Source organism: Coturnix japonica, chromosome Z (genome assembly GCF_054131305.1).
Source record: "Coturnix japonica strain WE chromosome Z, WE-NBRP24, whole genome shotgun sequence".
In the NCBI taxonomy this organism is placed as follows: Eukaryota; Metazoa; Chordata; class Aves; order Galliformes; family Phasianidae; genus Coturnix; species Coturnix japonica.
The window spans coordinates 52104472-52128581 of NC_140702.1; the positions used below are offsets into that span (position 1 = coordinate 52104472).

The following is a 24110-nucleotide window of genomic DNA, read 5'->3' on the forward strand; positions in this document are numbered from 1 at the left end:
GGAAAGGAAAGGGAAATAAATAGAAAGAGAAACATAAAAGGGAAGGAAAAAAAAGCAAGAAAAAAGAGGCAAGGAAATGGGGAAGAAAAGAGAAAATGAAAATTAAATAGGGAAGAAAAAGAGAAAGGAGAACAGAAAAGATGGAAGGAAAAGAAAAACAAATAGAATAAAAAGAATCCTATCAAAATCTCATGTGGTGATCTTTTCAGGGGGAAGGAAGGAGCACAGGCAGGCAGAGAGGCCAGCCCACCTCACCTTCAGGCTTCTACTGTAGAGCTCCTTGTTCCTTTTTGAAGCCAGCAGAAGCAGGCACAACACCTCTAAAAAGGTAAGATAAATACAAAAGTAAATACAAGATAAATACAGCTTCCCAAAAAAGAAGGGAAGTAAGGGAAGAAACAGAAGGGGAAAAGAAAAGGGAAGGGGAAGGGAAAGAAGAAATCAAGGGAAAGGGAAACATAAAGGGGAAGAAAAAGAAAGAGCAAGAAAAAAGAGGGAAGGAAAGGGGGAAGTAAAGAGAAAATGAAAATTAAATAGGGAAGAAAAAGAGAAAGGAGAACACAAAAGGGGGGAGGAATAGTAAAACAAATAGGGTAAGAAGAAGCCTATCAAAATCACATGTGATAAACTTTCCAGGGGGAAGGAAGGAGCACAGGCAGGCAGAGAGGCCAGCCCACCTCACCTTCAGGCTTCTACTGTAGAGCTCCCTGTTCCTTTTTGAAGAAGCAGAAGCAGGCACAACTCCTCTAAAAAGGTAAGATAAATACCAAAGTAAATACAACATAAATACAGCTTCCCCAAAGAAAAGAATAGAAAAGAGAAAAGAAAAAGGGAAGGGAAATAAAGGGAAAGGGAAATAAAAGGAAAGGGAAAGGGAAACATAAAGGGGAAGTAAAAAAAAAGAGCAAGAAAAAAGGGGGAAGGAAAGGGGGAAGAGAAAATAGGGAAGAAAAAGAGAAAGGAGAACAGAAAAGGGGGAAGGAAGAGAGAAACAAATAGGGTAAGAAGAACCAAAAGCAAAAGAAAATAAGTGGGGGAAATGGAAGGGAAAGGTCACTGATGGCCAGAATATCACCCCTCCATCTCCCATCACCAGTATTTGTACGACAGTCCTGCAGATTTTTTTTTCTTTTTTTTTTTTTTTTTTTACCAAAACCAAAGCTACTGATGGCTACTCTATGATTGTGAGAACAGCGCAAATAGGTATCCGATGATATTTTTATATCTGTTTGTACATCGAGAAGTATCATTTCATGAAGTAATTGTGCTTTAAAAGTAAAAAAAAAAAGGAAAGTAAAGGAAATGAAGAAGGGGAAGAAGATGAAAGAAAAAGGTGAAGAAAACTGGGATAAAAAAGAAACAAGGGAAGAAAAAGAGAAAGAAAAAAAAGGAGAGGAAAAATAGAGAGATTTAAAAAGCAAAAGAAAAGGAAAATCAATGAAACAAGAAGAAAAAGCAGCAGAAAAAAATAAAAGAAAAAGGAACAAGAAGAAAGAGCAACAGAAAAGAAAGAAAAAAAAAGAAAAAAAGATAAAGAAAAAGGAAAAAGTTAATGAAAAAGGAAAAAAATAATAGGGATAGAAAAGAGAAAGAAGAATAGAATAAAGGGAAAAAAAGGAAGATATAGAAAAACAAAAAGGATAAGGTAATAGCAAAGCCAAAAGAAAATAGAAAAAGAAAAAAGAAGAGAAAAAGAAAAAGAAAAAAGAAGAAAAAATAGAGAAGAAAAATAGGGTAGCAAAAGAAAAGAATAAAATAAAGACAAGAAAATAAGAAAAAAGAAAGGGAAAGGGATAGAAGGGGGTAAAGGGAAAGAAAGGGGAGGGAAGGGAAAGAGAAGTGGGAAAGCAAAGATAAAAGGGGAAGAATAAAGGGGGAAGAAAAGAGGGAGGAAAATAGAAGAAGAATGATAGTTGGGAAGAAAAAGAATAGTGAGAGGAGAAGGGAAAGAAAATGAGGAAGAAAAAAATAGGGGAAGAAAAAACAAAAGCAAAAGGAAAGAAGCGAAGTCAAAGAAGAAAAAAAATTAAAAGAAATGAAAAGAAGAGAAAGGGAAGGGAAAGGGAAATAAAGGGAAAGGGAAAGAGAAAGGAAAAGGGAAAGAAAGGGAAAGAGAGGGAAAAAAAAGAAATGAGGAGAGGGGAGGGGAGAAAATGGAAAGAGGATAGAAAAAAGAAAGGAAAAAAGAAAAGGAAGAAAAGAATATAAAAAAAAAAGAAAAGAAAAAGAGAAAAAAAAGTAATAGGAGAAAGATAAAAGGAAATAGAAGAGGGAAGACAAAAATAAAATTGGGGGGGGTAAAGGTAAGAAAACGGGGAAAAAAAGAAGAAAAATGATAATAGGGAAGAAAAAGAATATAAAAAATAGAAGGAAAAGAAAATGGGGAAGAAAAGAAAAACAAAAACAGGAGAAATGAACAAAAGGAAAATGAAAGAAGTGAAAAAAAAGAAGGCAAAGAAAAGGAAGAAAAAGAAGAAGAAGAAAAAGAAAGGAATGAAGAGTAAAGAAAAGAGGGAAGTGAAGAAGAAAGGGAATACGAAAGAGAGAGGGAAAGAGAAAGAAAGCAATAAGGAAACATAAAGGGGAAGGAAAAAAAAAGAGCAAGAAAAAACAGGGAAGGAAAGGGGGAAGAAAGAGGAAATGAAAATTAAACAGTGAAGAAAAAGAGAAAAGGGAATAGAAAAGGGGGAAGATAGGGAAAAAAGGTAATGGAAAAGAAATAGGAGAAATAAAAAACAGGAAACAGAAGGGGGAAAGTAAAGATAAAAGGAAGAAAAAAAGAGGGAAGAAAAAAGAGGGAAGAATACAGGGAAGGAAATAGAAGAAGAATGATAATAGGGAAGAAAAAGAATAGGAAAAGGAGAAGGGAAAAAATGGGGAAGAAAAAACAAAAAGGGGAAGAGAAAGTAAAAGCGAAAGGAAAGAAGGGAAGAAAAAGAAAAGAAGAAGAAAAGAATAAAAAAAGAAAGGAAAAGAAAAAAAAGGAAAACAATGGAAAAAAGAAAAAAGAAAAAAGAAAAAAAAGGAAAAAGAAAAGAAAATAAAAAAAAGAAAAAGGTAAAGATTAGAGAAGAAAAGAAGAAAAAGAAACATAAAGGGAAAGAAAAAAAGCAAGAAAAAAGAGGGAAGGAAATGGGGAAGCAAAAAAGAAAATTAAATAGGGAAGAAAAAGAGAAAAGAGAACAGAAAAGGAGGAAGCGAAAGTAAAACAGATAGGGTAAAAAGAAACAAAAGCTAAAGAAAATAGGGGGTGGGGGGTGGGGGAATGATTGGAAAAGGAAAAGGAAAAGAAGTAAAGAATATATGGGCTATAATAAAAGGGGGAAGGGAAGAGAAGAAGAAAAAAAAATTATCAAACTTTAAAAAGAAAAAAAAGACAAAGAATGGGTCGGGGTAAAAAGAAAAGAGGGAAGAAAATCAAGAAATAAAAAAGAATGAGAAAAGGGGAAGAAAAATGGAAAGAAAACGAATATTAAAAAGAGAAAAAAGCGAGAAAGAAGAAAAATAAAGATAGGGAAGAAAAAGTTAAAAAAAAAGAAATAGGGAAAAAAACATGAAACAGGAGAAAGTCAAGATAAAAGGGGAAGAAAAAAGAGGGGAGAAAACAGGGAAGAAAATAGAAGAAAAATGATAATAGGGAAGAAAAAGAATAGAAAAAGGAGAAGGGAAAGAAAATGGGGAAGAAAAATAAAACAAAAAGGGGAAGAAGAAGCAAAAGCAAAAGGAAAGAAGGGAAGAACAAGAAGAAGAAAAAAAGAAAAAGTAAAGAAAGAAAAAACAGGAAAATAAAAGAAAAAAGAGAAAAAAAGATAAAGGGAAAGAAAGAGAAAGGGAAACATAAAGGGGAAGAAAAAAAGGAGCAAGAAAAAAGAGGAAAGGAAAGGGGGAAGAGAAAATGAAAATTAAATAGAGAAAGGAGAACAAAAAGAGGGAAGTAAAGAAAAACAGGTTAAGAAGAACCAAAAGCAAAAGAAAAATGGGGGGGGAGGGGATGGAAAAGGAAGAGGAAAACATAAACAAGTAAAAAATATATGGGAACAAAAAAAGGGGGGAGAAGGGAAGAAAATAAGAAAAAAACAATCAAGATTTTAAAAGGAGGAAGCAAAAGACAAAATGTGGATGGGTGGGTGTTGGGGGGGGGGGAGAGGGAAGAAAAGCAAGAAATAAAAAATAATGAGAAAAGTGGAAGAAAAATGTAAAGAAAATGAAAATTAAAAAGAAAGCAAGAAAGAAGAAAAACAAAATGGAGGTAGAGAAGAAAAAGGTAAAGAAAAAGACACAGGGAAAAAAAACGTAAAACAGGAGAAAGTAAAGATAAAAGGGGAAGAAAGAGGAGGGAAAAAAACAGGGAAGAAAATAGAGAAAGATTTGGGAAGAAAAAGAATCGAAAAAGGAGACGGAAAAGAAAATGGGGAAGAAAAATAAAACAAAAAGGGGAAGAAAAAGCCAAAGGATAAGGAAAGAAGGCAAGAAAAATAAGTAGAACAAAAAGGAAAAAGTAAAGAGAAAAGAAGAAAAAAGGGGGGGGGGAAGGAAAAAAAAAAGAAAACGAAATAAAAAATATATAAGAACAGAAAAAAAAGGGGTAAGGGGGGGAAGGAAGAAAATAAGAAAAAAAATACCAAATACATAGGAAAGAAAAAAATAAATGAAAGGAAAGAAAAGCAAAGTATAAACGAAAGTATAAAGGTATGCTAAGGAAAGGAAAGTATAAAGGAAAGGAAGGTACAAAAGAAAGGAAAGTATAATGGAAAGGAAAGTATAAAGAAAAGGAAAGTATAAAGGAAGGGAAAGTATAAAAGAAAGGAAGCAAAGGTAAGTATAAAGGAAGGGAATAGAAAAGAAAGGAAAGGTAGATATAATGGAAAGGAAAGCAATGTATAAGGGAAAGTCAATGTATGTAGAATTGTAAGGATAGGGAAGTATATAAAAAAGGAAAGGGAAGGTTAATTTAAAAAAAAAAAGGAATGGAAAGGAAGGTCTAAAGGAAAATGTTACAGAACAGAAAGGGAATGTAGGTATAATGCAAAGGGAAGGGAATTATAAAAGAAGGGAATTTATAAAAGAAAGGAAAGCAAAGGTAAGTATGAAAGGAAAGGAAAGGAAAATATGAATGAAAGGAAATGCTAAGTTTAAAAATAGGAATTGAAATGAAAGTGTAAAGGAAAGGAATGTATACAGAAAAGGAAAGTATAAAGAAAAGGAATGTATATAGGAAGGGAAAGTATAAAAGAAAGGAAAGCAAAGGTTAAGTATATTGGAAAGGAGAAGAACGTATAAATGAAAGGAATGGGTAAGTTTGAAAATAGGAATGGAAAGGAAAGTATAAGGGAATGGAAAGTATAAAGGCAGGGAAAGTATAAAAGAAAGGAAGCAAAGATAAGTATAAAGGAAGGGAAAGGAAGGGAATAGAAAAGAAAGGAAAGGTAGATATAATGGAAAGGAAAGCAATGTATAAAGGAAAGTCAATGTATGTAGAATTGTAAGGATAAGGAAGTAAATAAAAAAGGAAAGGCAAGGTTAATTTAAAAAAAAAAAAAAGGAATGGAAAGGAAGGTCTAAAGGAAAATGCTACAGAACAGAAAGGGAATGTAGGTATAATGCAAAGGGAAGGGAATTATAAAAGAAGGGAATTTATAAAAGAAAGGAAAGCAAAGGTAAGTATGAAAGGAAAGGAAAGGAAAGTATAAATGAAAGGAGAAGCTAAGTTTAAAAATAGGAATTGAAATGAATGTGTAAAGGAAAGGAAAGTATAAAGAAAAGGAAAGTATAAAGGAAAGGAAAGTATAAAGGAAGGGAAAGTATAAAAGAAAGGAAAGCAAAGGTAAGTATATTGGAAAGGATAAGTATAAATGAAAGGAATGGGTAAGTTTAAAAATAGGAATGGAAAGGAAAGTATAAGGGAATGGAAAGTATAAAGGAAGGGAAAGTATAAAAGAAAGGAAGCAAAGGTAAGTATAAAGGATAGGAAAGGAAGGCAATAGAAAAGAAAGGAAAGGTAGATATAATGGAAAGGAAAGCAATGTATAAGGGAAAGTCAATGTATGTAGAATTGTAAGGATAGGGAAGTATATAAAAAAGGAAAGGGAAGGTTAATTTAAAAAAAAAAAAGGAATGGAAAGGAAGGTCTAAAGGAAAATGTTACAGAACAGAAAGGGAATGTAGGTATAATGCAAAGGGAAGGGAATTATAAAAGAAGGGAATTTATAAAAGAAAGGAAAGCAAAGGTAAGTATGAAAGGAAAGGAAAGGAAAATATAAATGAAAGGAAAGGCTAAGTTTAAAAATAGGAATTGAAATGAAAGTGTAAAGGAAAGGAATGTATACAGAAAAGGAAAGTATAAAGAAAAGGAATGAATATAGGCAGGGAAAGTATAAAAAAAAGGAAAGCAAAGGTTAAGTATATTGGAAAGGAGAAGAAAGTATAAATGAAAGGAATGGGTAAGTCTAAAAATAGGAATGGAAAGGAAAGTATAAGGGAATGGAAAGTATAAAGGAAGGGAAAGTATAAAAGAAAGGAAGCAAAGGTAAGTATAAAGGAAGGGAAAGGAAGGGAATAGAAAAGAAACGAAAGGTAGATATAATGGAAAGGAAAGCAATGTATAAAGGAAAGTCAATGTACGTAGAATTGTAAGAATAGGGAAGTATATAAAAAAGGAAAGGAAAGGTTAACTTAAAAAAAAAAAAAAAGGAATGGAAAGGAAGGTCTAAAGGAAAATGCTACAGAACAGAAAGAGAATGTAGGTATAATGCAAAGGGAAGGGAATTATAAAAGAAGGGAATTTATAAAAGAAAGGAAAGCAAAGGTAAGTATGAAAGGAAAGGAAAGGAAAATATAAATGAAAGGAAAGGCTAAGTTTAAAAATAGGAATTGAAATGAAATTGTAAAGGAAAGGAATGTATAAAGAAAAGGAAAGTAGAAAGAAAAGTAATGTATATAGGAAGGGAAAGTATAAAAGAAAGGAAAGTATAAAGAAAAGGAAAGTATAAATGAAGGGAAAGTATAAGAGAAAAGAAAGCAAAGGTAAGTATATTGGAAAGGATAAGAAAGTATAAATGAATAGAATGGGTAAGTTTAAAAATAGGAATGGAAAGGAAAGTATAAGGGAATGGAAAGTATAAAGGAAGGGAAAGTATAAAAGAAAGGAAGCAAAGGTAAGTATAAAGGAAGGGAAAGGAAGGGAATAGAAAAGAAAGGAAAAGTAGATATAATGGAAAGGAAAGCAATGTATAATGGAAAGTCAAGGTATGTAGAATTGTAAGGATAGGGAAGTATATAAAAAAGGAAAGGCAAGGTTAATTTAAAAAAAAAAAAAGGAATGGAAAGGAAGTTCTAAAGGAAAATGTTACAGAACAGAAAGGGAATGTAGGTATAATGCAAAGAGAAGGGAATTATAAAAGAAGGGAATTTATAAAAGAAAGGAAAGCAAAGGTAAGTATGAAAGGAAAGTAAAGTATAAATGAAAGGAGAGGCTAATTTTAAAAATAGGAATTGAAATGAAAGTGTAAAGGAAAGGAAAGTATACAGAAAAGGAAAGGAAAAAGGGAAAGGAAAGTATAAAGATAAGGAAAGTATAAAGGATGGGAAAGTATAAAAGAAAGGAAAGGAAAGGTAAGTATATTGGAAAGGATAAGAAAGTATAAATGAAAGGAATGGGTAAGTTTAAAAATAGGAATGGAAAGGAATGTATAAGAGAATGGAAAGTATAAAGGAAGGGAAAGTATAAAAGAAAGGAAGCAAAGGTAAGTATAAAGGAAGGGAAAGGAAGGGAATAGAAAAGAAAGGAAAGGTTGATATAGTGGAAAGGAAAGCAATGTACAAGGGAAAGTCAATGTATGTAGAATTGTAAGGATAGGGAAGTATATAAAAAAGGAAAGGGAAGGTTAATTTAAAAAAAAAAAAGGAATGGAAAGGAAGGTCTAAAGGAAAATGTTACAGAACAGAAAGGGAATGTAGGTATAATGCAAAGGGAAGGGAATTATAAAAGAAGGGAATTTATAAAAGAAAGGAAAGCAAAGGTAAGTATGAAAGGAAAGGAAAGGAAAATATAAATGAAAGGAAAGGCTAAGTTTAAAAATAGAATTGAAATGAAAGTGTAAAGGAAAGGAATGTATAAAGAAAAGGAAAGTATAAAGAAAAGGAATGTATATAGGAAGGGAAAGTATAAAAGAAAGGAAAGTATAAAGAAAAGGAAAGTATAAATGAAGGGAAAGTATAAAAGATAGGAAAGGAAAGGTAAGTATATTGGAAAGGATAAGAAAGTATAAATGAAAGGAATGGGTAAGTTTAAAAATAGGAATGGAAAGGAATGTATAAGAGAATGGAAAGTATAAAGGAAGGGAAAGTATAAAAGAAAGGAAGCAAAGGTAAGTATAAAGGAAGGGAAAGGAAGGGAATAGAACAGAAAGGAAAGGTTGATATAGTGGAAAGGAAAGCAATGTATAAGGAAAGTCAATGTATGTAGAATTGTAAGGACAGGGAAGTATATAAAAAAGGAAAGGAAAGGTTAATTTAAAAAAAAAAAAAGGAATGGAAAGGAAGTTCTAAAGGAAAATGTTACAGAACAGAAAGGGAATGTAGGTATAATGCAAAGAGAAGGGAATTATAAAAGAAGGGAATTTATAAAAGAAAGGAAAGCAAAGGTAAGTATGAAAGGAAAGGAAAGGAATGTATAAACGAAAGGAAAGTGTAAGTTAAAAAAAAGGAATTGAAATGAAAGTGTTAAGGAAAGGAAAGTATACAGAAAAGGAAAGTATAAAGAAAAGGAATGTATATAGGCAGGGAAAGTATAAGAGAAAGGAAAGCAAAGGTTAAGTATATTGGAAAGGAGAAGAAAGTATAAATGAAAGGAATGGGTAAGTCTAAAAATAGGAATGGAAAGGAAAGTATAAGGGAATGGAAAGTATAAAGGAAGGGAAAGTATAAAAGAAAGGAAGCAAAGGTAAGTATAAAGGAAGGGAAAGGAAGGGAATAGAAAAGAAAGGAAAGGTAGATATAATGGAAAGGAAAGCAATGTATAAAGGAAAGTCAATGTACGTAGAATTGTAAGAATAGGGAAGTATATAAAAAAGGAAAGGAAAGGTTAATTTAAAAAAAAAAAAAGGAATGGAAAGGAAGGTCTAAAGGAAAATGCTACAGAACAGAAAGGGAATGTAGGTATAATGCAAAGGGAAGGGAATTATAAAAGAAGGGAATTTATAAAAGAAAGGAAAGCAAAGGTAAGTATGAAAGGAAAGTAAAGTATAAATGAAAGGAGAGGCTAATTTTAAAAATAGGAATTGAAATGAAAGTGTAAAGGAAAGGAAAGTATACAGAAAAGGAAAGTATAAAGGAAAGGAAAGTATAAAGAAAAGTATAAAGGATGGGAAAGTATAAAAGAAAGGAAAGGAAAGGTAAGTATATTGGAAAGGATAAGAAAGTATAAATGAAAGGAATGGGTAAGTTTAAAAATAGGAATGGAAAGGAAAGTATAAGAGAATGGAAAGTATAAAGGAATGGAAAGTATAAAAGAAAGGAAGCAAAGGTAAGTATAAAGGAAGGGAAAGGAAGGGAATAGAACAGAAAGGAAAGGTTGATATAGTGGAAAGGAAAGCAATGTATAAGGGAAAGTCAATGTATGTAGAATTGTAAGGACAGGGAAGTATATAAAAAAGGAAAGGCAAGGTTAATTTAAAAAAAAAAAAAAGGAATGGAAAGGAAGGTCTAAAGGAAAATGCTACAGAACAGAAAGGGAATGTAGGTATAATGCAAAGGGAAGGGAATTATAAAAGAAGGGAATTTATAAAAGAAAGGAAAGCAAAGGTAAGTATGAAAGGAAAGGAAAGGAATGTATAAACGAAAGGAAAGTGTAAGTTTAAAGAAAGGAATTGAAATGAAAGTGTTAAGGAAAGGAAAGTATACAGAAAAGGAAAGTATAAAGAAAAGGAATGTATATAGGCAGGGAAAGTATAAGAGAAAGGAAAGCAAAGGTTAAGTATATTGGAAAGGAGAAGAAAGTATAAATGAAAGGAATGGGTAAGTCTAAAAATAGGAATGGAAAGGAAAGTATAAGGGAATGGAAAGTATAAAGGAAGGGGAAGTATAAAAGAAAGGAAGCAAAGGTAAGTATAAAGGAAGGGAAAGGAAGGGATTAGAAAAGAAAGGAAAGGTAGATATAATGGAAAGGAAAGCAATGTATAAAGGAAAGTCAATGTACGTAGAATTGTAAGAATAGGGAAGTATATAAAAAAGGAAAGGAAAGGTTAATTTAAAAAAAAAAAAAGGAATGGAAAGGAAGGTATAAAGGAAAATGCTACAGAACAGAAAGGGAAAGTAGGTATAATGCAAAGGGAATGGAATTTTAAAAGAAGGGAATTTATAAAAGAAAGGAAAGCAAAGGTAAGTATGAAAGGAAAGTAAAGTATAAATGAAAGGAGAGGCTAAGTTTAAAAATAGGAATTGAAATGAAAGTGTAAAGGAAAGGAAAGTATACAGAAAAGGAAAGTATAAAAGAAAGGAAAGTATAAAGAAAAGGAAAGTATAAAGGAAGGGAAAGTATAAAAGAAAGGAAAGCAAAGGTAAGTATATTGGAAAGGATAAGAAAGTATAAATGAAAGGAATGGGTAAGTTTAAAAATAGGAATGGAAAGGAAAGTATAAGGGAATGGAAAGTATAAAGGAAGGGAAAGTATAAAAGAAAGGAAGCAAAGGTAAGTATAAAGGAAGGGAAAGGAAGGGAATAGAACAGAAAGGAAAGGTAGATATAGTGGAAAGGAAAGCAATGTATAAGGGAAAGTCAATGTATGTAGAATTGTAAGGACAGGGAAGTATATAAAAAAGGAAAGGCAAGGTTAATTTAAAAAAAAAAAAAGGAATGGAAAGGAAGGTTTAAAGGAAAATGCTACAGAACAGAAAGGGAATGTAGGTATAATGCAATGGGAAGGGAATTATAAAAGAAGGGAATTTATAAAAGAAAGGAAAGCAAAGGTAAGTATGAAAGGAAAGGAATGTATAAACGAAAGGAAAGTGTAAGTTTAAAAATAGGAATTGAAATGAAAATGAAAAGGAAAGGAAAGTATACAGAAAAGGAAAGTATAAAGGAAAGGAAAGTATAAAGAAATGGAAAGTATATAGGAAGGGAAAGTATAAAAGAAAGGAAAGCAAAGGTTAAGTATATTGGTAAGGATAAGAAAGTATAAATGAAAGGAATGGGTAAGTCTAAAAATAGGAATGGAAAGGAAAGTATAAGGGAATGGAAAGTATAAAGGAAGGGAAAGTATAAAAGAAAGGAAGCAAAGGTAAGTATATAGGAAGGGAAAGGAAGGGAATAGAAAAGAAAGGAAAGGTAGATATAATGGAAAGGAAAGCAATGTATAAAGGAAAGTCAATGTATGTAGAATTGTAAGGGTAGGGAAGTATATAAAAAAGGAAAGGCAAGGTTAATTTAAAAAAAAAAAAGGAATGGAAAGGAAGGTCTAAAGGAAAATGTTACAGAACAGAAAGGGAATGTAGGTATAATGCAAAGGGAAGGGAACTATAAAAGAAGGGAATTTATAAAAGAAAGGAAAGCAAAGGTAAGTATGAAAGGAAAGGAAAGTAAAGTATAAATGAAAGGAGAGGCTAAGTTTAAAAATAGGAATTGAAATGAAAGTGTAAAGGAAAGGAAAGTATACAGAAAAGTTAAGTATAAAGGAAAGGAAAGTAGAAAGAAAAGGATAGTATAAAGGAAGGGAAAGTATAAAAGAAAGGAAAGCAAAGGTAAGTATATAGGAAGGGAAAGGAAGGGAATAGAAAAGAAAGGAAAGGTAGATATAATGGAAAGGAAAGCAATGTATAAAGGAAAGTCAATGTATGTAGAATTGTAAGGATAGGGAAGTATATAAAAAAGGAAAGGCAAGGTTAATTTAAAAAAAAAAGGAATGGAAAGGGAGGTCTAAAGGAAAATGTTACAGAACAGAAAGGGAATGTAGGTATAATGCAAAGGGAAGGGAATTATAAAAGAAGGGAATTTATAAAAGAAAGGAAAGCAAAGGTAAGTATGAAAGGAATGGAAAGGAATGTAGAAACGAAAGAAAAGGATAAGTTTAAAAATAGGAATTGAAATGAAAGTGTAAGGTAAAGGAAAGTATACAGAAAAGGAAAGTATAAATGAAAGGAAAGTATAAAGAAAAGGAAAGTATAAAGGAAGGGAAAGTATAAAAGAAAGGAAAGGAAAGGTAAGTATATTGGAAAGGATAAGAAAGTATAAATGAAATGAATGGGTAAGTTTAAAAATAGGAATGGACAGGAAAGTATAAGGGAATGGAAAGTATAAAGGAAGGGAAAGTATAAAAGAAAGGAAGCAAAGGTAAGTATAAAGGAAGGGAAAGGAAGGGAATAGAACAGAAAGGAAAGGTTGATATAGTGGAAAGGAAAGCAATGTATAAGGGAAAGTCAATGTATGTTGAATTGTAAGGATAGGAAAGTATCTAAAAAGGAAAGGCAAGGTTAATTTAAAAAAAAAGAAGGAATGGAAAGGAAGGTCTAAAGGAAAATGTTACAGAACAGAAAGGGAATGTAGGTGTAATGCAAAGAGAAGGGAATTATAAAAGAAGGGAATTTATAAAAGAAAGGAAAGCAAAGGTAAGTATGAAAGGAAAGGAAAGGAAAATATAAATGAAAGGAAAGGCTAAGTTTAAAAATAGGAATTGAAATGAAAGTGTAAAGGAAAGGAATGTATACAGAAAAGGAAAGTATAAAGAAAAGGAATGTATATAGGAAGGGAAAGTATAAAAGAGAGGAAAGTATAAAGAAAAGGAAAGTATAAATGAAGGGAAAGTATAAAAGAAAGGAAAGCAAAGGTAAGTATATTGGAAAGGATAAGAAAGTATAAATGAAAGGAATGGGTAAGTTTAAAAATAGGAATGGAAAGGAAAGTATAAGGGAATGGAAAGTATAAAGGAAGGGAAAGTATAAAAGAAAGGAAGCAAAGGTAAGTATAAAGGAAGGGAAAGGAAGGGAATAGAAAAGAAAGGAAAGGTAGATATAATGGAAAGGAAAGCAATGTATAAGGGAAAGACAATTTATGTAGAATTGTAAGGATAGGGAAGTATATAAAAAAGGAAAGGAAAGGTTAATTTAAAAAAAAAAAAAGGAATGGAAAGGAAGTTCTAAAGGAAAATGTTACAGAACAGAAAGGGAATGTAGGTATAATGCAAAGAGAAGGGAATTATAATAGAAGGGAATTTATAAAAGAAATGAAAGCAAAGGTAAGTATGAAAGGAAAGTAAAGTATAAATGAAAGGAGAGGCTAATTTTAAAAATAGGAATTGAAATGAATGTATAAAGGAAAGGAAAGTATACAGAAAAGGAAAGTATAAAGGAAAGGAAAGTATAAATAAAAGTATAAAGGATGGGAAAGTATAAAAGAAAGGAAAGGAAAGGTAAGTATATTGGAAAGGAAAAGAAAGTATAAATGAAAGGAATGGGTAAGTTTAAAAATAGGAATGGAAAGGAAAGTATAAGAGAATGGAAAGTATAAAGGAAGGGAAAGTATAAAAGAAAGGAAGCAAAGGTAAGTATAAAGGAAGGGAAAGGAAGGGAATAGAAGAGAAAGGAAAGGTTGATATAGTGGAAAGGAAAGCAATGTATAAGGGAAAGTAAATGTATGTAGAATTGTAAGGACAGGGAAGTATACAAAAAGGAAAGGCAAGGTTAATTTAAAAAAAAAAAAAAGGAATGGAAAGGAAGGTCTAAAGGAAAATGCTACAGAACAGAAAGGGAATGTAGGTATAATGCAAAGGGAAGGGAATTATAAAAGAAGGGAATTTATAAAAGAAAGGAAAGCAAAGGTAAGTATGAAAGGAAAGGAAAGGAAAGGAATGTATAAACGAAAGGAAAGTGTAAGTTTAAAAAAAGGAATTGAAATGAAAGTGTTAAGGAAAGGAAAGTATACAGAAAATGAAAGTATAAAGAAAAGGAATGTATATAGGCAGGGAAAGTATAAGAGAAAGGAAAGCAAAGGTTAAGTATATTGGAAAGGAGAAGAAAGTATAAATGAAAGGAATGGGTAAGTCTAAAAATAGGAATGGAAAGGAAAGTATAAGGGAATGGAAAGTATAAAGGAAGGGAAAGTATAAAAGAAAGGAAGCAAAGGTAAGTATAAAGGAAGGGAAAGGAAGGGAATAGAAAAGAAAGGAAAGGTAGATATAATGGAAAGGAAAGCAATGTATAAAGGAAAGTCAATGTACGTAGAATTGTAAGAATAGGGAAGTATATAAAAAAGGAAAGGAAAGGTTAATTTAAAAAAAAAAAAAGGAATGGAAAGGAAGGTCTAAAGGAAAATGCTACAGAACAGAAAGGGAATGTAGGTATAATGCAAAGGGAATGGAATTATAAAAGAAGGGAATTTATAAAAGAAAGGAAAGCAAAGGTAAGTATGAAAGGAAAGGAAAGGAAAGTATAAATGAAAGGAGAGGCTAAGTTTAAAAATAGGAATTGAAATGAAAGTGTAAAGGAAAGGAAAGTATACAGAAAAGGAAAGTATAAAAGAAAGGAAAGTATAAAGAAAAGGAAAGTATAAAGGAAGGGAAAGTATAAAAGAAAGGAAATCAAAGGTAAGTATATTGGAAAGGATAAGAAAGTATAAATGAAAGGAATGGGTAAGTTTAAAAATAGGAATGGAAAGGAAAGTATAAGGGAATGGAAAGTATAAAGGAAGGGAAAGTATAAAAGAAAGGAAGCAAAGGTAAGTATAAAGGAAGGGAAAGGAAGGGAATAGAACAGAAAGGAAAGGTAGATATAGTGGAAAGGAAAGCAATGTATAAGGGAAAGTCAATGTATGTAGAATTGTAAGGACAGGGAAGTATATAAAAAAGGAAAGGCAAGGTTAATTTAAAAAAAAAGAAAAGGAATGGAAAGGAAGGTTTAAAGGAAAATGCTACAGAACAGAAAGGGAATGTAGGTATAATGCAAAGGGAAGGGAATTATAAAAGAAGGGAATTTATAAAAGAAAGGAAAGCAAAGGTAAGTATGAAAGGAAAGGAAAGGAATGTATAAACGAAAGGAAAGTGTAAGTTTAAAAATAGGAATTGAAATGAAAATGTAAAGGAAAGGAAAGTATACAGAAAAGGAAAGTATAAAGGAAAGGAAAGTATAAAGAAATGGAAAGTATATAGGCAGGGAAAGTATAAAAGAAAGGAAAGCAAAGGTTAAGTATATTGGTAAGGATAAGAAAGTATAAATGAAAGGAATGGGTAAGTCTAAAAATAGGAATGGAAAGGAAAGTATAAGGGAATGGAAAGTATAAAGGAAGGGAAAGTATAAAAGAAAGGAAGCAAAGGTAAGTATATAGGAAGGGAAAGGAAGGGAATAGAAAAGAAAGGAAAGGTAGATATAATGGAAAGGAAAGCAATGTATAAAGGAAAGTCAATGTATGTAGAATTGTAAGGATAGGGAAGTATATAAAAAAGGAAAGGCAAGGTTAATTTAAAAAAAAAAAAGGAATGGAAAGGAAGGTCTAAAGGAAAATGTTACAGAACAGAAAGGGAATGTAGGTATAATGCAAAGGGAAGGGAATTATAAAAGAAGGGAATTTATAAAAGAAAGGAAATCAAAGGTAAGTATGAAAGGAAAGGAAAGTATAAATGAAAGGAAAGGCTAAGTTTAAAAATAGGAATTGAAATGAAAGTGTAAAGGAAAGGAAAGTATACAGAAAAGGAAAGTATAAAGGAAAGGAAAGTAGAAAGAAAAGGATAGTATAAAGGAAGGGAAAGTATAAAAGAAAGGAAAGCAAAGGTAAGTATATAGGAAGGGAAAGGAAGGGAATAGAAAAGAAAGGAAAGGTAGATATAATGGAAAGGAAAGCAATGTATAAGGGAAAGTCAATGTATGTAGAATTGTAAGGATAGGGAAAAATATAAAAAAGGAAAGGGAAGGTTAATTTAAAAAAAAAAAAGGAATGGAAAGGAAGGTCTAAAGGAAAATGTTACAGAACAGAAAGGGAATGTAGGTATAATGCAAAGGGAAGGGAATTATAAAAGAAGGGAATTTATAAAAGAAAGGAAAGCAAAGGTAAGTATGAAAAGAATGGATAGGAATGTAGAAACGAAAGAAAAGGATAAGTTTAAAAATAGGAATTGAAATGAAAGTGTAAGGGAAAGGAAAGTATACAGAAAAGGAAAGTATAAATGAAAGGAAAGTATAAAGAAAAGGAAAGTATAAAGGAAGGGAAAGTATAAAAGAAAGGAAAGGAAAGGTAAGTATATTGGAAATAATAAGAAAGTATAAATGAAAGGAATGGGTAAGTTTAAAAATAGGAATGGACAGGAAAGTATAAGGGAATGGAAAGTATAAAGGAAGGGAAAGTATAAAAGAAAGGAAGCAAAGGTAAGTATAAAGGAAGGGAAAGGAAGGGAATAGAACAGAAAGGAAAGGTTGATATAGTGGAAAGGAAAGCAATGTATAAGGGAAAGTCAATGTATGTAGAATTGTAAGGATAGGAAAGTATCTAAAAAGGAAAGGCAAGGTTAATTTAAAAAAAAAGAAGGAATGGAAAGGAAGGTCTAAAGGAAAATGTTACAGAACAGAAAGGGAATGTAGGTGTAATGCAAAGAGAAGGGAATTATAAAAGAAGGGAATTTATAAAAGAAAGGAAAGCAAAGGTAAGTATGAAAGGAAAGGAAAGAAAAATATAAATGAAAGGAAAAACTAAGTTTAAAAATAGGAATTGAAATGAAAGTGTAAAGGAAAGGAATGTATACAGAAAAGGAAAGTATAAAGAAAAGGAATGTATATAGGAAGGGAAAGTATAAAAGAAAGGAAAGTATAAAGAAAAGGAAAGTATAAATGAAGGGAAAGTATAAAAGAAAGGAAAGCAAAGGTAAGTATATTGGAAAGGATAAGAAAGTATAAATGAAAGGAATGGGTAAGTTTAAAAATAGGAATGGAAAGGAAAGTATAAGGGAATGGAAAGTATAAAGGAAGGGAAAGTATAAAAGAAAGGAAGCAAAGGTAAGTATAAAGGAAGGGAAAGGAAGGGAATAGAAAAGAAAGGAAAGGTAGATATAATGGAAAGGAAAGCAATGTATAAGGGAAAGTCAATGTATGTAGAATTGTAAGGATATGGAAGTATACAAAAAAGGAAAGGCAAGGTTAATTTAAAAAAAAAAAAAAAAGGAATGGAAAGGAAGTTCTAAAGGAAAATGTTACAGAACAGAAAGGGAATGTAGGTATAATGCAAAGAGAAGGGAATTATAATAGAAGGGAATTTATAAAAGAAAGGAAAGCAAAGGTAAGTATGAAAGGAAAGTAAAGTATAAATGAAAGGAGAGGCTAAGTTTAAAAATAGGAATTGAAATGAAAGTGTAAAGGAAAGGAAAGTATACAGAAAAGGAATGTATAAAAGAAAGGAAATTATAAAGAAAAGTAAAATATAAAGGAAGGGAAAGTATAAAAGAAAGGAAAGCAAAGGTAAGTATATTGGAAAGGATAAGAAAGTATAAATGAAAGGAATGTATAAGTTTAAAAATAGGAATGGAAAGGAAAGTATAAGGGAATGGAAAGTATAAAGGAAGGGAAAGTATAAAAGAAAGGAAGCAAAGGTAAGTATAAAGGAAGGGAAAGGAAGGGAATAGAAAAGAAAGGAAAGGTAGATATAATGGAAAGGAAAGCAATGTATAAGGGAAAGTCAATGTATGTAGAATTGTAAGGATAGGGAAGTATATAAAAAAGGAAAGGGAAGGTTAATTTAAAAAAAAAAAAGGAATGGAAAGGAAGGTCTAAAGGAAAATGTTACAGAACAGAAAGGGAATGTAGGTATAATGCAAAGGGAAGGGAATTATAAAAGAAGGGAATTTATAAAAGAAAGGAAAGCAAAGGTAAGTATGAAAGGAAAGGAAAGGAATGTATAAACGAAAGGAAAGTGTAAGTTTAAAAAAAGGAATTGAAATGACAGTGTTAAGGAAAGGAAAGTATACAGAAAAGGAAAGTATAAAGGAAAAGAAAGTATAAAGAAAAGGAAAGTATATAGGCAGGGAAAGTATAAAAGAAAGGAAAGGAAAGGTAAGTATATTGGAAAGGATAAGAAAGTATAAATGAAAGGAATGGGTAAGTTTAAAAATAGGAATGGAAAGGAAAGTATAAGGGAATGGAAAGTATAAAGGAAGGGAAAGTATAAAAGAAAGGAAGCAAAGGTAAGTATAAAGGAAGGGAAAGGAAGGGAATAGAACAGAAAGGAAAGGTTGATATAGTGGAAAGGAAAGCAATGTATAAGGGAAAGTAAATGTATGTAGAATTGTAAGGACAGGGAAGTATATAAAAAAGGAATGGCAAGGTTAATTTAAAAAAAAAGAAGGAATGGAAAGGAAGGTCTAAAGGAAAATGTTAAAGAACAGAAAGGGAATGTAGGTATAATGCAAAGGGAAGGGAATTATAAAAGAAGGGAATTTATAAAAGAAAGGAAAGCAAAGGTAAGTTTGAAAGGAAAGGAAAGTATAAATGAAAGGAGAGGCTAAGTTTAAAAATAGGAATTGAAATGAAAGTGTAAAGGAAAGGAAAGTATACAGAAATGGAAAGTATAAAGGAAAGGAAAGTACAAAGAAAAGGAAAGTATAAATGAAGGGAAAGTATAAAAGAAAGGAAAGTAAAGGTAAGTATATTGGAAAGGATAAGAAAGAATAAATGAATAGAATGGGTAAGTTTAAAAATAGGAATGGAAAGGAAAGTATAAGGGAATGGAAAGTATAAAGGAAGGGAAAGTATAAAAGAAAGGAAGCAAAGGTAAGTATAAAGGAAGGGAAAGGAAGGGAATAGAAAAGAAAGGAAAGGTAGATATAATGGAAAGGAAAGCAATGTATAAGGGAAAGACAATGTATGTAGAATTGTAAGGATAGGGAAGTATATAAAAAAGGAAAGGCAAGGTTAATTTTAAAAAAAAAAAAAAAGGAATGGAAAGGAAGGTCTAAAGGAAAATGTTACAGAACAGAAAGGGAATGTAGGTATAATGCAAAGGGAAGGGAATTATAAAAGAAGGGAATTTATAAAAGAAAGGAAAGTAAAGGTAAGTATGAAAGGAAAGGAAAGGAATGTATAAACGAAAGGAAAGTGTAAGTTTAAAAATAGGAATGGAAATGAAAGTGTAAAGGAAAGGAAAGTATACAGAAAAGGAAAGTATAAAGGAAAGGAAAGTATAAAGAAATGGAATGTATATAGGCAGGGAAAGTATAAAAGAAAGGAAAGCAAAGGTTAAGTATATTGGTAAGGATAAGAAAGTATAAATGAAAGGAATGGGTAAGTCTAAAAATAGGAATGGAAAGGAAAGTATAAGGGAATGGAAAGTATAAAGGAAGGGAAAGTATAAAAGAAAGGAAGCAAAGGTAAGTATATAGGAAGGGAAAGGAAGGGAATAGAAAAGAAAGGAAAGGTAGATATAATGGAAAGGAAAGCAATGTATAAAGGAAAGTCAATGTATGTAGAATTGTAAGGATAGGGAAGTATATAAAAAAGGAAAGGCAAGGTTAATTTAAAAAAAAAAAAAGGAATGGAAAGGAAGGTCTAAAGGAAAATGTTACAGAACAGAAAGGGAATGTAGGTATAATGCAAAGGGAAGGGAATTATAAAAGAAGGGAATTTATAAAAGAAAGGAAAGCAAAGGTAAGTATGAAAGGAAAGTAAAGTATACATGAAAGGAAACGCTAAGTTTAAAAATAGGAATTGAAATGAAAGTGTAAAGGAAAGGAAAGTATACAGAAAAGGAAAGTATAAAGGAAAGGAAAGTAGAAAGAAAAGGATAGTATAAAGGAAGGGAAAGTATAAAAGAAAGGAAAGCAAAGGTAAGTATATTGGAAAGGATAAGAAAGTATAAATGAAAGGAATGGGTAGGTTTAAAAATAGGAATGGACAGGAAAGTATAAGGGAATGGAAAGTATAAAGGAAGGGAAAGTATAAAAGAAAGGAAGCAAAGGTAAGTATAAAGGAAGGGAAAGGAAGGGAATAGAAAAGAAAGGAAAGGTAGATATAATGGAAAGGAAAGCAATGTATAAAGGAAAGTCAATGTATGTAGAATTGTAAGGATAGGAAAGTATATAATAAGGAAAGGCAAGGTTAATTTAAAAAAAAAAAAGGAATGGAAAGGAAGGTCTAAAGGAAAATGTTACAGAACAGAAAGGGAATGTAGGTATAATGCAACGGAAAGGGAATTATAAAAAAAGGGAATTTATAAAAGGAAAACAAAGGTAAGTATGAAAGGAAAGTAAAGTATAAATGAAAGGAGAGGCTAAGTTTAAAAATAGGAATTGAAATGAATGTATAAAGGAAAGGAAAGTATACAGAAAAGGAAAGTTTAAAAGAAAGGAAAATATAAAGAAAAGGAAAGTATAAAGGAAAAGAAAGTATAAAAGAAAGGAAAGGAAAGGTAAGTATATTGGAAAGGATAAGAAAGTATAAATGAAAGGAATGGGTAAGTTTAAAAATAGGAATGGACAGGAAAGTATAAGGGAATGGAAAGTATAAAGGAAGGGAAAGTATAAAAGAAAGAAAGGAAAGGTAAGTATAAAGGAAGGGAAAGGAAGGGAATAGAACAGAAAGGAAAGGTAGATATAGTGGAGAGGAAAGCAATGTATAAGGGAAAGTCAATGTATGTAGAATTGTAAGGATAGGGAAGTATATAAAAAAGAAAAGGCAAGGTTAATTTAAAAAAAAAAAAAAAGGAATGGAAAGGAAGGTCTAAAGGAAAATGCTACAGAACAGAAAGGGAATGTAGGTATAATGCAAAGGGAAGGGAATTATAAAAGAAGGGAATTTATAAAAGAAAGGAAAGCAAAGGTAAGTATGAAAGGAAAGGAAAGTATAAATGAAAGGAGAGGCTAATTTTAAAAATAGGAATTGAAATGAAAGTGTAAAGGAAAGGAAAGTATACAGAAAAGGAAAGTATAAAGGAAAGTATAAAGAAAAGGAAAGTATAAAGGATGGGAAAGTATAAAAGAAAGGAAAGGAAAGGTAAGTATATTGGAAAGGATAAGAAAGTATAAATGAAAGGAATGGGTAAGTTTAAAAATAGGAATGGAAAGGAAAGTATAAGGGAATGGAAAGTATAAAGGAAGGGAAAGTATAAAAGAAAGGAAGCAAAGGTAAGTATAAAGAAAGGGAAAGCAAGGGAATAGAACAGAAAGGAAAGGTTGATATAGTGGAAAGGAAAGCAATGTATAAGGGAAAGTCAATGTATGTAGAATTGTAAGGACAGGGAAGTATATAAAAAAGGAAAGGCAAGGTTAATTTAAAAAAAAAAAAAAAAGGAATGGAAAGGAAGGTCTAAAGGAAAACGCTACAGAACAGAAAGGGAATGTAGGTATAATGCAAAGGGAAGGGAATTATAAAAGAAGGGAATTTATAAAAGAAAGGAAAGTAAAGGTAAGTATGAAAGGAAAGGAAAGGAATGTATAAACGAAAGGAAAGTGTAAGTTTAAAAATAGGAATGGAAATGAAAGTGTAAAGGAAAGGAAAGTATACAGAAAAGGAAAGTATAAAGGAAAGGAAAGTATAAAGAAATGGAATGTATATAGGCAGGGAAAGTATAAAAGAAAGGAAAGCAAAGGTTAAGTATATTGGTAAGGATAAGAAAGTATAAATGAAAGGAATGGGTAAGTCTAAAAATAGGAATGGAAAGGAAAGTATAAGGGAATGGAAAGTATAAAGGAAGGGAAAGTATAAAAGAAAGGAAGCAAAGGTAAGTATATAGGAAGGGAAAGGAAGGGAATAGAAAAGAAAGGAAAGGTAGATATAATGGAAAGGAAAGCAATGTATAAAGGAAAGTCAATGTATGTAGAATTGTAAGGATAGGGAAGTATATAAAAAAGGAAAGGCAAGGTTAATTTAAAAAAAAAAAAGGAATGGAAAGGAAGGTCTAAAGGAAAATGTTACAGAACAGAAAGGGAATGTAGGTATAATGCAAAGGGAAGGGAATTATAAAAGAAGGGAATTTATAAAAGAAAGGAAAGCAAAGGTAAGTATGAAAGGAAAGTAAAGTATACATGAAAGGAAACGCTAAGTTTAAAAATAGGAATTGAAATGAAAGTGTAAAGGAAAGGAAAGTATACAGAAAAGGAAAGTATAAAGGAAAGGAAAGTAGAAAGAAAAGGATAGTATAAAGGAAGGGAAAGTATAAAAGAAAGGAAAGCAAAGGTAAGTATATTGGAAAGGATAAGAAAGTATAAATGAAAGGAATGGGTAAGTTTAAAAATAGGAATGGACAGGAAAGTATAAGGGAATGGAAAGTATAAAGGAAGGGAAAGTATAAAAGAAAGGAAGCAAAGGTAAGTATAAAGGAAGGGAAAGGAAGGGAATAGAAAAGAAAGGAAAGGTAGATATAATGGAAAGGAAAGCAATGTATAAAGGAAAGTCAATGTATGTAGAATTGTAAGGATAGGAAAGTATATAATAAGGAAAGGCAAGGTTAATTTAAAAAAAAAAAAGGAATGGAAAGGAAGGTCTAAAGGAAAATGTTACAGAACAGAAAGGGAATGTAGGTATAATGCAACGGAAAGGGAATTATAAAAAAAGGGAATTTATAAAAGGAAAACAAAGGTAAGTATGAAAGGAAAGTAAAGTATAAATGAAAGGAGAGGCTAAGTTTAAAAATAGGAATTGAAATGAATGTATAAAGGCAAGGAAAGTATACAGAAAAGGAAAGTTTAAAAGAAAGGAAAATATAAAGAAAAGGAAAGTATAAAGGAAAAGAAAGTATAAAAGAAAGGAAAGGAAAGGTAAGTATATTGGAAAGGATAAGAAAGTATAAATGAAAGGAATGGGTAAGTTTAAAAATAGGAATGGACAGGAAAGTATAAGGGAATGGAAAGTATAAAGGAAGGGAAAGTATAAAAGAAAGAAAGGAAAGGTAAGTATAAAGGAAGGGAAAGGAAGGGAATAGAACAGAAAGGAAAGGTAGATATAGTGGAGAGGAAAGCAATGTATAAGGGAAAGTCAATGTATGTAGAATTGTAAGGATAGGGAAGTATATAAAAAAGAAAAGGCAAGGTTAATTTAAAAAAAAAAAAAAAGGAATGGAAAGGAAGGTCTAAAGGAAAATGCTACAGAACAGAAAGGGAATGTAGGTATAATGCAAAGGGAAGGGAATTATTAAAGAATGGAATTTATAAAAGAAAGGAAAGCAAAGGTAAGTATGAAAGGAAAGGAAAGGAATGTATAAACGAAAGGAAAGTGTAAGTTTAAAAAAAGGAATTGAAATGAAAGTGTAAAGGAAAGGAAAGTATACAGAAAAGGAAAGTATAAAGGAAAGGAAAGTATAAAGAAAAGGAAAGTATAAAGGATGGGAAAGTATAAAAGAAAGGAAAGGAAAGGTAAGTATATTGGAAAGGATAAGAAAGTATAAATGAAAGGAATGGGTAAGTTTAAAAATAGGAATGGAAAGGAAAGTATAAGGGAATGGAAAGTATAAAGGAAGGGAAAGTATAAAAGAAAGGAAGCAAAGGTAAGTATAAAGGAAGGGAATAGAAAAGAAAGGAAAGGTAGATATAATGGAAAGGAAAGCAATGTATAAAGGAAAGTCAATGTATGTAGAATTGTAAGGATAGGAAAGTATATAATAAGGAAAGGCAAGGTTAATTTAAAAAAAAAAAAAGGAATGGAAAGGAAGGTCTAAAGGAAAATGTTACAGAACAGAAAGGGAATGTAGGTATAATGCAAAGGGAAGGGAATTATAAAAGAAGGGAATTTATAAAAGAAAGGAAAGCAAAGGTAAGTATGAAAGGAAAGTAAAGTATACATGAAAGGAAACGCTAAGTTTAAAAATAGGAATTGAAATGAAAGTGTAAAGGAAAGGAAAGTATACAGAAAAGGAAAGTATAAAGGAAAGGAAAGTAGAAAGAAAAGGATAGTATAAAGGAAGGGAAAGTATAAAAGAAAGGAAAGCAAAGGTAAGTATATTGGAAAGGATAAGAAAGTATAAATGAAAGGAATGGGTAAGTTTAAAAATAGGAATGGAAAGGAAAGTATAAGGGAATGGAAAGTATAAAGGAAGGGAAAGTATAAAAGAAAGGAAGCAAAGGTAAGTATAAAGGAAGGGAAAGGAAGGGAATAGAAAAGAAAGGAAAGGTAGATATAATGGAAAGGAAAGCAATGTATAAAGGAAAGTCAATGTAT

At 31.1% G+C, this 24110-nt stretch overlaps 2 long non-coding RNA genes across 2 annotated transcripts in view; one reads left to right on the top strand and one right to left on the bottom strand.

Moving 5' to 3' along the window:
* Positions 1-244: 244 nt before the first annotated feature.
* Positions 245-24110, bottom strand: part of LOC146754065 (uncharacterized) — a 51869-nt gene continuing 28003 nt past the window's right edge. The window contains exons 2-3 of the long non-coding RNA XR_014939617.1: positions 683-746; positions 245-320 (exon numbers count right to left, since the gene is read on the bottom strand). This is a non-coding gene — a long non-coding RNA (uncharacterized LOC146754065). The remainder of the gene's footprint in view (positions 321-682; positions 747-24110) is intronic.
* On the top strand, positions 16931-23024 carry LOC146754066 (uncharacterized). The gene is made up of 2 exons (XR_014939624.1): positions 16931-19470; positions 20057-23024. It is a non-coding gene; the product is annotated as an uncharacterized LOC146754066 (long non-coding RNA).